The sequence below is a fragment of the Lissotriton vulgaris genome, chromosome 3_1 (genome assembly GCF_964263255.1).
Source record: "Lissotriton vulgaris chromosome 3_1, aLisVul1.2, whole genome shotgun sequence".
Lineage (NCBI taxonomy): Eukaryota > Metazoa > Chordata > Amphibia > Caudata > Salamandridae > Lissotriton > Lissotriton vulgaris.
This window is the reverse complement of record NC_141689.1, coordinates 983,151,247-983,165,759: the sequence shown is the minus strand read 5'-3', so window position 1 is coordinate 983,165,759 and position 14,513 is coordinate 983,151,247. Positions and strand designations below refer to the sequence as shown.

The following is a 14,513-nucleotide window of genomic DNA, read 5'->3' as shown; positions in this document are numbered from 1 at the left end:
GCACAGCTTGGCTCAGTCAATGCGGGTGACTATTACTGTCACAGGGGACAGGTCGGGTGCCCCACTAGAGCCTCCAGGGGAAATGACTATATCCATCATCTATCAAACTATTATGGCCCAACGTGAGAAGACACAACAGGAGGGTGCCCGTACGCAGGGAGCCTGCCGCAGGATGCAAAATTCAATTCGGAGAGTTACGAAAACCTGTTCTGAGTTTGCTGGCAGGATTGTCGAAGCTGAGGAGCACGTCTCTACTTTGGAAGGTGCGATGGCTTCTCAGAAGGGACTCGCGGATGTAATTAATGATCAGAGGGAGGATATGCTATGGATGCTGACCGACATGGAAAATAGGGCTAGAAGGACCAACTTGAGGATTTTAGGAATTGATGAAGGCAAGGAAGATCAAGACATTTGGCAGTTTGTTGTGGAACTATTTACTGAAGCCTTCCCGGAGGTAATGCAGTGGGACTGGCAGTTGGAAGTTCAACTGATGCATCGCTTCCCGTTTAAGAAGAAGCAGATTTCTGGTTCTTCTGGAGATAAGCCGCAAGCAATCCTTATTTGCTTAAATAACTTTTTGGCCAGGGGGAAAACTTACGATCTTGCCAGACTAGATAGAAGGAGGGCAGGGAAGGGCTGCAAATTTTTTGTCAGACCAACTTTTGTCCAGACACTGTTGAGCGGAGGTGGCAGCTCCGCCAGCTAATTGCCCCGTTCCAGGCCAAGGATGCGCAGGCTTTCCTGCTCTTCCCCTCTAAGCAGAAAGTAATCTATCAGGGGCAAACTAAGTATTTTGTCTCTGAGGTTCAGGTGAAGGAGTTCTTGGACTCGATTTAGTTAACAATCTGTTTTTGCTGTGCATTAGGGTCGGGGTATTCATTGATGATGATGTATTATATTGAGTGCAGATCTGATCTCTCTCTTTTTTTTTCTCTCACATTCGGTATTTTCTTGTTTGGTGATCGCAAGGAATTCAGTCCTGTTGCCACACAAGGGGGGTGAGGGGGGATGGGTTGGGTTGGGTGGGAGGGTTTCGGGGTGGGTTCAGGGTGAGGTTGTGCGTGTGGGGGAGGTTTGCTGGGTGAATCTTTTTCTGGTTTTGAGTCCTAGTCGTGGAACCTGGTTGGCTGTGGAGGCAACAGATCTTTCTTTGTCATTTTCTGGATATTGATGATTACAAATATGTCATATCAGTGGAGAGCAGCATCTATTTTTTTTAATGAATGGGGCAGAATGGATTGCTACTTAGCTCATGGAATATCTGTGGGCTGAATGATGGGAAAACCAGGGGCTGCTCTCTAAGATTGTTCAAATAATGCAGGTTGACATACTATGTCTGCAAGAGACCCACATACCATGGGGGAAGCGTAAATCTCTAAAACTGCCCGGTTATGACCTTATAGCCTGTTCACGTCAGACATCCATGATCAGAGGTGTGGCTATTCTGCTGAAGAAAGGAGTTGGCTGTTGTAAGAAAGTCAAAGAGAACAATTCGGGCAGTTGGCCGATTGCTGAAATTGTTATAAACAATAGGTCCTTATCTGTGTGCTCAATTTATGGGTCCAATTTAGACGACCCGGAAGTTTTTAGATATCTAAATAACGAATTAGCAACATGGCCACACCCAATGTTTTTTTGTGGAGATTTTAAGATTAATTTGCCAAGTCAATTTAATTTAGTAAATGATCAACATTACTCTGCCAGGAAATCTCCCGTTTTTAAGGCCCTCCAGACTGTAATCCTAGTGCATGGTCTGATTGACGCTTGGTACTGTCACAATCAAGACAAAGATGGTTATACATATTATTCTGCCCCTCATAATAAAATGATCCGTTTAGATTATTTTTTTGTTTCTGATCAGTATGTAGGGGCTGCCACCATTGCTATTCTGCCAAGGACTCTATCAGATCAGGATGCATTAGTGTTGGAATGTCCTTGGGAGCACTTTATTAAACTCCCCAGATGCTGGACATTCGAGAGAAAGCTCCTCTTGCATCAATCATATCGGGACCATATGGAATGTTGGATTACTGAATTCATGAATATCAATAGGGGAACTGCTTCAGACTGTATTGTCTGGGACACATTTAAAGCTGCATTACGGGGCGAGACAAAAAGCTTTGCAGCTTATCGCTGGAAAAGCATGCAGGCGCAGATCAAAAGCCATTTTAAGGAGCTATGGGCGGCAGAACTGGAATTAACAACTAATATTCAGGTCAGCCAGGAGATTGATCAGAGTCAGAGGGCGGTCGCCATATTAAAATCTAAAATGTTGTAGTTTTTTGCCCAGGATCTAGCCGCTACGCGAAATATTTGCAATTTCGCACACTGATGTATGAATTTGGCGAAAATTCTGTCAAAATTCTTGCCAAAAGGCTACAACAGAAAAGTGTTGCAAATCGTATTGTCCGAGTTCTGGACCAGCAGTGTTGTATTCAGGATACTCCAGCGGAGGTAATTGATGTCTTAAAGAATTTCTATACTCCGCTGTATGCTGAGACTCTGCTGATTCTCAACGCGAGGCTTTGGCGGATGACTTTCTCCAGACCTTAGATACTTTGGTGATCACACCAGAGCAGAATGAATTACTTTCTGCCCCAATTACTTGGGAAGAGGCTGATCGGCAATGAAATCTTTGGACAATGGGAAGGCTGCCGGCCCGGAATCTATTCCTTTAGATTTCTGCAAGTTGTTCTTTGCATTGGTCAGCCAGGATATGCTATCAGTGTTTAGGGCCGCACCGGGTGGTGTTATACCTGACTCCTGGCGTAAACCACGGTGGTACTGTTCAAAAAGAAAGGTAAACCTGAGCTAAATTCTTCTTCTTATCGGCCAATTTCACTTATTAATACCGATAGTAAAATATATTCTAGAATCCTATCTACTAGACATGCTCAGGTCATTGCCCCCCTGGTCTCGCTGCGCCAGCACGGGTTTATCCCGGGCAGGGATACAGAAACCATGTCCATCGAGTCATCGCGTTCTTGGATTGGGCCCAGACCACATGATCCCTCCTTGGTGTGATCCTGTTGGACGCCGAGAAGGCATTCGACAGGGTCTCCTGGGGGTTCCTGTGGGCTGTGCTGCGCTGGAAGGGCTTTAGCTCTGAGCTTATTCCGCCCCTTCAGTCATTATACATCTCTCCGGTCGCTACAATCCGTGTTTCAGGGCAAGAGTCAGGGTGCTTCAACATCAGCAGGGGAACCGGACAAGGATGCTCCCGCTCACCCCTGCTCTTTGCCCTGTATTTTGAGCCTTTTCTTAGCATAATTGAAGCGAGCGAAGACATCTGTTCGATTAGGGTTCAGGGGGTAGAGTACAAGACATTGGCTTATGCCGATGAAATTGTGGTTTTGACCGACGATGCTGGATCTGCTTTCCCCGCTTTAGAGACGTTTGCTGCCCAATTTTGAGCACTTTCTGGATATAAGTTAAATATCACAAAAACCCAGGTCATTCAGTCGGAAACTATGCCCCTTTCTGATGTGTCTGTTGTAACTGAAGCAACAAATCTTGAGGTTCACATTTCTTCTGCAGTCACTGAAATTCCGGACTTAAACCTTCTCCCAGTTGTTGACTCTCTCAACACTATTTATTTATTTATTTATTTTTTACACTTATAGAGCGCACTGATACCAGTCGGCGTCCTGGCGCTGAAGTGATAGTTCCAGAGAAGCGAAAGTCTAGGTACTTATTGGGAGAAAAGCCATGTTTTTAGATCCTTCCTGAATGCCAGGAGATTTGTATTGAGTTTGAGGGAGAGAGGGAGGGAGTTCCACGCCATCGCAGCTCCCCTGACAAAGCTCCTTCCACCCCAGCGTGCCCTCTTGATTCGGGTGGTTTTAACCAGCCCCAGACTGGCCGACCTCAGTTGTCTACTTGGTCTATACCACTGAAAAAGATCTTGAAGGAACACTGGGCCAAGGCCATGCAGTGCCTTAAAGACAATACAAAGGGTCTTGAACCTAATTCGTTTCCGTACCGGAAGCCAGTGCAGTTTATCCAACTCCTTAGAGACTGAGGAAAACTTAGGCAAACCCCCAATCAAGCGGGCAGCCGCATTTTGTAAAACTTGAAGCTTGTTGAGCACTCCCTGTTGTGCCTCGAGAAAAAGACTGTTACAATAGTCAATGCGTGATAGGACAAGGGCTGTCACCACCGTCTTTCTACAGCCCTCAGGAAGGTACGGTAGAACCTTTCTGATAATTCTCAGAATGTGATGTACTGAGGAACTCAGCGCATTGACTTGGGGTTTGAAGGTGAGAAGGTTATCCATAACGACCCCCAAATTCTTCACCTTTGTAACAGGGATAGGAGGGGCCCCCATATCAGTGGGCCACCAGTTAGGGCTCCAAAGATTAGTACTTGGGCCAAAAATGATCACCTCAGTCTTTGATGAGTTCAGTTTTAAACAGCTTTTTGCCATCCAAGAGCTGACTGCTGACATGCAATCCTGAAACCTGCCTGCCACCTCCCTCTCAGTCCCCGGGAGCACCGAGACCACAATCTGGGTGTCATCGGCGTATGATGTTAACTCGAACCCGAAGGATCTGATTACAGGGGCAAGAGCGGCTACATAGATGTTGAATAAAGTGGGGCTTAGGGAGGATCCCTGCGGGACCCCCCCCGGGAGCTCGAAAGGTCTTGATTCATACTCCCCCACTAAGGGGCGCATTAGGATGGCGGGTGGATTCGCCCCTGCCATGCTGGCGGTAGCCACCGGCGCCAGGCGGGGGCGATCCACCTGCCATCCTACCCTTAATCACCCCCCCGCCATATTAGCATGGCGGGGGTGACCGCGGTGGACGGAAAGACAGTCCACCGCTTTCCCGCCCCGGTCGCCTTGCGGCCGGGGTGGAAAAGTTTTAATATGGTGGCGGTGATTAAGGTGATTAAGTGGCGGTGTCTATTAGACACCGCCAGCCATATTAGCATTGCCCAAAACAGATTGCCAGGCATGCGGTCTTCACTTCAGGGCCCCCCTGCGGGCCCCCGGAGTGAGGGGCAGGTGGGGGTGCACAAGCCCCCTGCTTTTAAATTAACAAAGCGGCAGGCACTGCGCGGTGCCTGCCACTTTGTTAATGTAAATGCAAATGTGCATTTTTATCATTGTGGCGGGCGGTGCTGAGAGCACCGCCCGCCACAATGATAAAAATGCAGGATGTGCCCGCCACTGTGGCAGGCACATCCTAATACCCCCCACGGGACCCCCGCCATTATGGCGGGCGGTCACGATTCCCAATAGGATGGCGGGCGGACTAAGTCCACCGTCATCCTAATGACCCCCTAAGTTTAAGAGGCTAGATCCTCTGCACCTGTCACTGTATGGTCACTGCAACGTTCTGGAAATGTTCATCTTTCCAAAGTTTTTATACTTATTTAGGACAATTCCTCTGGCGATCTCACAGACAACATTGGTCAGGGCTGAAAGGATTTGTCTTCAGTTCCTCTGGGCTTATCGCCGGGCACAAAGAGCGGCAGAATGGACCTTTCTCCGTGGGGGCTGGGCGGTCCCTAATCTTTTATTTTATTACTGGTCTGCCATGTTACAACACTTTGGGCCACCATTGTTGGGTGATAGGGCAGATGTTCCTCTCTGTACCGGGCCACCTATATACGAGATAGCCCTGGGGGACGCTGCCAACGGTGTCTTAACGCGGGTGCTCGAACCGAGTTATTTAAAAAAAACACGGCTTAAGGTTATCTGGACCATGTTTTCACTCTGGCAGAAAATCCGTCATAAATTCACTATCTCGAAGGTTAATTTTTATACCCCCTTCAATGCTGTGAGTGTGCTGCCTTCTATATTTCAGGATAGCATTATTTTTAAATGGCAGAGTATGGGTTTGAAAGATATTGGAGATCTGGGCCTTGACAGGCAGTTGGCCTCTTTCTCCTCTCTAAGGGAAAAGTTTCATTTGCATTTCAGTGATTTTTTAAAATATCTTCAGATCAGGAGCTTTTTAGACAAACATTATCATAACACTCCCACTCTCTATAATAAGATTGTTCTAATTGAACTTGTCAAACGGAGGGCCAAAATAGGTGCTATTTATCGTTGTCTCCTATCACACTTCCTGATGATTTGGACGCTCAGAATAGTAAGTGGGTGGGGAAACGGGGTATCGCAGGAGTGGATCTGCGACCTGCGCTGGAATTAGCTATCTATGTTCTAGTCTCAGGCAGCTTACGAACACAAAGCTACATGGCTATGTTTGACTTATACCTCACTTCATCTAAGATCGCCAAATGGGGGGGTGGGGGTTGGGAAGGGAGACTCCTGCTCCAGGTGTAGATTCCAAGAGGCAGGCGCAATTCATATGTTCTATTTGTGCCCAAATTTGAGGGACTTTCTAGGGAATATTGAGGTTTTTATTAACGAGGTGCTTAACATTCTGATGGAGATTTTTCCAGAGCTGGTCATACTGGGGTGTGAATACTCTGGAACTATTGAAAGATCAAGATATATTAGAGCATTTCTGTTTATAGCCATGGCAATGATACGGCTTTGTATAACCTCGCAGTGGCTAAGTGTGGAGGCTCCTACTTTTTTTAACTGGAGAGCTAGGATGCTAGCTTGGCATAATTTGGAGTCTTCTGTGTATTTGTTAACCGCATCATTGCTACAGCACATTCCCGTGCTGTGCTGCAATTTTAAAAATCCCTTGTTATGTGACAAGGTCAACTCGTCACACGCACAGCGCAGGTAACACCCATGACGAGTTGACCTTGTCACAAGCATCGAAGGGGTTAAGGGGAAGAAGAAGGTGTCAGTTGGCCACTAAGATTTGGGCCCCTATAGAGCATTGGTCTAAGCTCTGAAAAATCTTCTTTTTCTTTTCTTTATATCTAGCTCTCTCTCTCAGTTATGCTTCTTACTTTTTATAATTGGTATTGATTTAATCTTTTGTATCTTCTCCACTGTCTCTTTTTTTTTTCTTTTTTCTTTAAGATAAATGATATTGTGTCCTGATCAAGACTTATGTATTGATGAATATTGCAACCACATCTCGGCATATTTTTGTGTTGTGTATTTTTAAAAAATGATAAAGTAAATAAAAAAAGTCAAAAATAGTACTTTAATCAAAGGTGTGAGCACTCAACAAATGAAATGGCAATCAAAATGTCAGTAAAGGCCAGATGTACAAAGCATTTAACAGGTTGCAAACTGTCCATCGGACTATTTGCGACCAGTAAAATGAATTTTCCTATGCACCAACCCTGTTTTGCGAGTTAGTAACCTATTACTGACTAGCAAAATAGGGTTTGTAAGTCGCTTCCTAATAGCGAGCTGCACTGGTATGATTGAATGTTTTGCGACCGGGAATGTGGTTACAAAACATTTGCAGATTAACACCAATTACAAATTGGTGGTAAGCAGGTCGCAAATGGGAATAGGTCCCTAAGGCACCCCTTCCCCTTTGTGAATTGCCCAACATTTTTTCAGAGCAGACAGTGGTCCCACGGATCACTTCCCACTGTAAAAAAATTAAAAGAAAACTTGTCATTTTTATTTTTGAAATGCATCCCATTTTCCTTTAAGGAAAACGGGATGCATTTAAAAAAAAAACTACTTTATTTAAAAAGCAATCACAGACCTGGGCGGTCTGCTGACGCCAGCAGGCCACTCTCAATGGGTCGCAAAGTGGAACTGCCTCATTAATATTAATGTGAGCAGTAAAACGAACTCAAAAAAAGGACCAAGAATGGAATTAAGGCAACATAAAAGGCTAGTAAATTCGACCTTACGAATGCTCAGATCAGCCCCTGATAACACTCAGCTTCGGGCATTGTTGAAGAAACAAAGAACTGAGCTCAAAAGCATTAAATGGAACATAAAGAAAGATGTTGAAAATGAGACATGGGCAAAATTACTACATGACAGCAAAAGTAGCAACAGCGCACGCTTCTGGCAATCAGCAAACATGATCCTACGACCACAGCATAAAGAACTAGGCTCGCATATTCTGGAAGAGTCATGGATTACTTACCTCTCTAGCCACTTTAATGACCAGCCGGAATATGCAGGAGCGCAAATAACGAACAACACAGAGCCTAACTCCTCAACGTTCGTACTGAAGGCTTTGACCAAGAGAGAGCAAAGCCCACCCAAAAACATCTTGGATACAACAGCCGACCAGCAAATAGCAATCATAAAAAAACAGATTCGCAAGGGCAGGAAGGAAGGCGCTCCGGGTCCAAACGGCATTCCGCCAGCCCTATTCAAGGAAAAAATCACAGAATGGGCTACCAATATGCAACCACTATTTGCGGAAGTAAGACTCTTAAACAAAATCCCAGAATCTTGGAGAGGGTCGACGATTGTCCCCATATTCAAAAAAGGCGACAAAACGGACCCTAATAACTACCGACTAGTAGCCCTCCTCGATAACGAGGCAAAATACTTTGCGGGAACTCTCTTAGAGGAAATTGCGCAATGGGCAGATACAAATCAGATAATACCATTGAACCAGACCGGTTTCCGGAAAAACACTGGAACAGCTACCAATATTCTGGCCATCTCTCTAATGATCGATGCAGCAAAAACAAAAAAACTGCCGCTGCACATGTGCTACATCGACTTCAGTGCAGCGTTTGATAACATCGAGAGAGGCAGACTCTGGGGGAAACTGACACAATGGGGAATACCGCAGCCGATTCTAAGCATGCTGAAGCTCCTACACTCTGACACCTGGGTGCAGGTGAAGCTAGGAGGCGGCACACACCTGTCATCCAAAGTTCGTACCACCAAAGGCCTGAAGCAAGGGTGCGTGCTTGCCCCAATATTATTCAATCTGTTTATGGCAGATCTATCAGACACACTCAACATTTGCAACTCCGACTCCCCGAGGCTGGGGGGGAAAACTTTGAGTAACCTGCTGTATGCAGACGACGTTGTGCTACTTAGCCACACCTACATCGGCCTCCAACAGCTTCTGATCCAAATGCACAGCTATGCCAACGGAAAACAAGCTTAAAATAAATCTGAGCAAGACACGCACCATGTCGATCAACACCAAGAAGAAGTCTCAGAAGACATGGGCATTAGGCGGTCAAAAAATAGAGTCGGCATTTGTTTATAAATACCTTGGAGTTCTCTTCGACAGAGACGGCACCTTTGCACAACAAAAGCAGGAAGCAAAAAGGAGAGGGGCGTGCATCGCTGTCACACTAAAAAACATAGCCAATCAGCTGATGGGGCCAATTCTAACCCCCTATCTGAGAGTTATCCAGGCCAAGCTACTCCCCTCTATCTGCTATGGCAGCGAGGCGCTGCGTGGGAGAGACTCCAAGAACCTGGACACAATCCAGACAAAAGCCTACAGAACAATGTTTTCCCTTCCGTCCTACACATCGCCGGCCCAACTTAGGCTGGAATTTGGATTGCAAAAACAAGCCCTTGCCAGACAGGGAGCATACATCAATTGCTGCCACAAACTCCGCTCGGCCCCCACCAACACTCTAAGCTCGCTGCTATGGCAAGACATCCAAAACAGGGATAAATCTCAGGCAAGATCCTACCTGAAGACTGCTCTGGTGGCCACTAATCTAACTGCGATTTGGGACATGCAACTCGGGCACAACTCATTCAAAAAACTAGTCTGGAAAACCGTTAAAACACTATCCTTACTAGAGGACAAGGCCACATTCGCTAAAAGAAACCATGCCTGGATGTCATTAAACTCTTATAAAACGCTGATACCACAACCCTACTTCAGCCAGGGTTATCCCAAGACAATAAAACTGAAGTTCTTGAAACACAGACTAGGGGTTCTGCCCAGCGGAGAGTATCTTCCACCATGGCTCAGGAGAAACGGCCACGAAGTCTGTCCTTTTTGCAAAACAGACAAGGGCGATATACTTCATCTGACCTGCCTTTGTGAAGAGCTACGGCCAGCCCGTCAACAGCTCTTAAAGGCCCAGCTTAAGCAGCTAGGAACTTCCACAAGAAGGCAAGCGGTTCTCGCCTGCCTGAACCCTTCGAACACGCAACTGAATTGCAGATACGTTAAGTTCCTTGCAATGATCGAGCAAAAATTGTCATAGATAACATGTAGGCGGCCTACAGGACTCACAGGAATACGCTGCCCCGCCTTAAAGACAACTGCTCCTTGCTAATCAGACTGGGTTTTTCTGTGTACGCTTTTTAACGACGAGAATAATGCACAAATCTTAATGATTTTTTAATGTATATATTATTTTACTTTTTTCTTAGGTTACCGATTGTAATACGTTTTGCACTGGTTTTAATTAACTATGCATAATAAACTTACTACTACTACTACTCATTAATATTAATGAGGCAGGTCCCTTGCTACCCATTTGGGAATCTCAAATAGTGTCCGAGACACTCTTGTTAATCAGGTTTTGCACTCGCAAATTGAGAGTCGCTAAAAATCTCAATTTGCGAGTCGCAAAACATGGTGGTTGCACTTGTGGCCCTGCATATCTTAGTTAAAATACAATCGAAAGTGAGGAAATCCTATTGCTACTCATCAAAGTTGCATCAAATCATAAGTGATGAAGATGGTGAAGCACTGAAGATATACATACCTTCAATACACATAAAATAGTATCACAACTATCTACTTACTTTCCTTCCTCTGTGTGCCTCCTCTTTGAGTGCAACCTACTCTAAGCCACATGCATGTTTGTTAATCTCTATTATTGTATATCTATTAATAGCTCACACCACTTTTCAAACATCACTATCTCTCTTTTCTTGAAAATCGTGACCCTCCACCTAAAAAGACGTAACATTCTCCAGCCAATCTTTTAATTCCAGCAATCATTCCAATCTTTTAAATCCACCAATAATTTGCATGAACTCACATAGCCCCCGCTAATGATCTCACATAACCCCTATTCGTTTAATCTACCATAAAGAAATCTGAGTAAATGAACAGCATGGTTTGCTTGAGTGTCTAAAACGAATCCCAATAATCAACAATAATCAATAACCACTGGATTAATCCTTAACTTTGGGATTAGGAGCAGCGTGATGCTCGGTGTAAGACATTTCAATGCCTCATCAGGGGTTGTAAGGGCTACAGAAATTCATTTGAAATACTGCACAATAAATTATGAAAAGTGTAGTACTAAGGTCCGTCAATTTATGTAGCATGATAAAAGTCTGTGGGCAGAGCACAGCAACGCTTCACAAGCAGACTGCCACAGTCAGCATCAGATTATTACAAGAACTCAGAGATATTTTAGAAATACCCAGTTAAAAAGAAGAAATACCCTAGTACATGATGGCAGTGCCAAGTCACTGTCATAACATTGCAGCAATGGGTAGGGCAATTCATTATCTGGCACATTCGTTTCTATGGACAATAAACTGGCAAAATAACAAGGGCAGTTATCATAGGACATAACACATTTTTAAATTGGTGTAAATTCTTGTGGAATACATTTTATGGTTGGGGTGTTTCTGTTAAACCACTGTAACACGGGAAACAGAATGGCAATGTATGTTCTTTCTATAACACTATACATTGGAAACCTCTCTTACAGGAACAATATAGGTAGACAAAAAACATTTTGGAAACACACTTACAATAAGTACCATGTGTAGGAGGGCCCCCAAAAAAGATTCGGAATTGCTCCATGCGGGAGGGCCAAAGAAGAAACAACTTTATAACCTCCTTTACAACATATGGCTGTGCCAACAGGCATATTTAGAAATAGACAGCTCTGAATACCGATACTAAAACAGCAACGTCTGTATGTTGTAAAGAAAGGCTATATTCAATTATCTGGACTACAGAAGATAAAGACCATGGAAATGGAAACCACCCATGCTGTTTTCAATTGAGTTCCAATTGTGCTGAAAGCCGGTGTGTCATGCTATATGTTATGGGCAATTCTGGTGTTTACTTAGACGCAATAATTGCCCTTTAAACACAGAATGACGCCAGCTTTGGATGACGGTTCATCATTATTAGTTCCAAGCACCACTAAAAACAGAGCAAATGAAATTTGAGACGCCCCCACCAAAAGAGCCTGTATAAAAAAGGGAATTAATGGCATCATGATTTTTTCTTAGAACCAGGTACCTACAGGATGCTTGGCCACTCATGCCACAATTTCAACATTCTATAAATCATAAAACAAAGTGAAGACTCTTAATTTACATTGGCTTTATTGTGCTGTTTCGTGTGTATTTTTTTGCTTGTCTTGGCAAAATCATTTTTAATAAACAACAACCTCTGTGTATATTTACAGCATTTAATTGCAAGAATTTAAAAAAAGATATATGAGCTGAGATAGCCTCAGGACCCTCAATGTTGTCTAAATGATTCACCTTTCTTACCTTAATCTGTAATATTTATGTAAATGCTGCCATTGTTGAAATTGTTGTAAAATGGTAACATTTCTATCAACGATCCCAAAAATGCTGAGGTGTGTACACAAAGTTTCAAATGAAAGCTGTGTGATTTATGCAGCTAAACTTCCATTATTGCACTTAAAATATTCAGCATTAATAAGTTATGGTAATTTTGACAGTCAAATGATTTATGAGGCCAAAAAAGCATACATTATGGATTCTCTTAAGTGCCTTCTGAGTCTAACGCACCTCTGCATTATCTGTTCCACTATTCCTCTCAATTCCCAGCACTTCTGGGCTAATCAGTGTTGTGTTGTTAAACAAAACGACATTTTAGTTTCACAGTTAAACTGTTTTATTAAACTACCATTACATGTATACAATAATTATTGTACCAAAATCCTCTGAGAGGAGAGTTAATGCTAGACACAAGAAGTTGCAAATTCTCTCGGACATAACGTGACTTAATTCAAAATGTAAAGAGAATAAATATAATGTAATTATGAAAAACTAGTTCAGTACAAAGGAGCGAAGAAGCTTTCTAAGGAACACCATAGCGACATGTTTGTCGATTTGCAAATTGACTTGGTGGTGTGTTATCCCATACTATCAGCGGGAAATGGCCTGGCCTTTGTTCCACATATATAACATCGATATGAGAAGTTTAGTGAATGTGCTAATATATGGTAAAAAAGGTATGGCTGGAAGTAACAATCACTTTCTTAGAGAAAACTTTTTGCCTTAAGTAAATAAAGCAAGACACACAGGATAATTTCTGTAAAGATAACCTTATTTTACTTGACATATTTTTAAATTACAAATCACTAATGAAAATTCATGATTTTTAAGAAATAAGGGCCAGATGTAAAAAGGAATTCTATGAGCACAAACCCACAATTTGCTAAATCAGAGGGTTTACGTATGTATGTATTGCCACATTGTCCCTCTCATGGTTTCCCAAAAGGGATTTTCACGGTTTCTCAAATGGGATTTTTTTTACTAGTAGCACCGATTCCTATATAAAAAAAGTTTCCTATTTGGAAATGCAAACAGAAGAATAGGGGGTCTCCTGTTCTTTGCAGGCCGCCATCCCTGTGTTTGTAGCTGAATTACTACTCAAACTCATTAGGCAGGTTCTTCTGTGAGCCTCCCTGCAACCAAAGAGTTTGCGATACGACCTATTATTATATCGATCATTATGTGGATCTGAACATATGACAGTCTTTCGATGTTGGTGTGATACTACATCACCGAAAGGTTGTTAGTGTCAGAGTTGCCAGTCGTGTACGACTGGCGAACTACAAAAATGGCTGGCTCCCACAAACACGCATGCGTGGGAGTCGGCCGGGGAGTCCAAATATGAGTAGATTCCAATCAGAGACGCTTTGCGTTTCTGCCTCGGGATTGAATGTAGTGCTTCTGGGTCCTTACCTTGCTTTCCGGGTTCCTCCTTGAATCAACATCAGAGTCCTTCGCATTCGGATCGGCATTTCCTCTCCTGGCTCCGTACTTCATCTCCAGGTCCCAGCTTGATTCAGCATCAGCTTCCCTCGCATCAGATCGGCGTTTCCTCCCTCTGGCTCCATACTTCTTCTCCGGGTTCCTGCTTACGTCAGCAACATTCTCTAGTGAAGTCTTTACCTGAAAACAAAAGTAAAATAGAAAAAGCTGCATAATTAGTTTATTTAATCAGTGTTTTTGGGCTTTGTATACTGATTATTAGTATTTTACTTATCTGTTTGCGCTCTGTATCTGTGGATGTTCGCTTTTAGTTCAATAGATTCCTGAAATGTTCTGGAATGAAGTTAGGTCTACTTGAAGTTAAGGCGTACACAGCAATATGCATTATAGAACGTCATAGAGAATCATACGTTGGAATATATATTTTGTCAGCCACTACATATTTTTAGGTAGGCTTTTGTACAGCTTTTCTCCACATAGTATTTTACTCACTATTCTTCAACCCAAAAATAATATTTGTTTCTACCTCTCTCTTTTCAAGAAGCACAACACCCTTTCTCTTACATCAATTACCAGAATTCTTGGAAGAGGGAGTAATTCATGTAGAAATAAGCACGCATTGAATAGAATTAAATTAGAAGTGGATAAATCTTGCATACCTACCTCATTTCCTGTCCTTTCTCTTAAGAGAGACTTCTCTTGGCTGTCCGGTTCTGGCTGA

General features: G+C 43.4%; 1 protein-coding gene across 4 annotated transcripts in view; it reads right to left on the bottom strand.

Annotated features, from left to right (window-relative positions):
- The window catches only part of LOC147727294 (protein prune homolog 2-like), a 1,486,257-nt gene that overhangs the window by 720,452 nt on the left and 751,292 nt on the right, over positions 1–14,513 (bottom strand). The gene's annotated exons all lie outside the window — the stretch shown is intronic.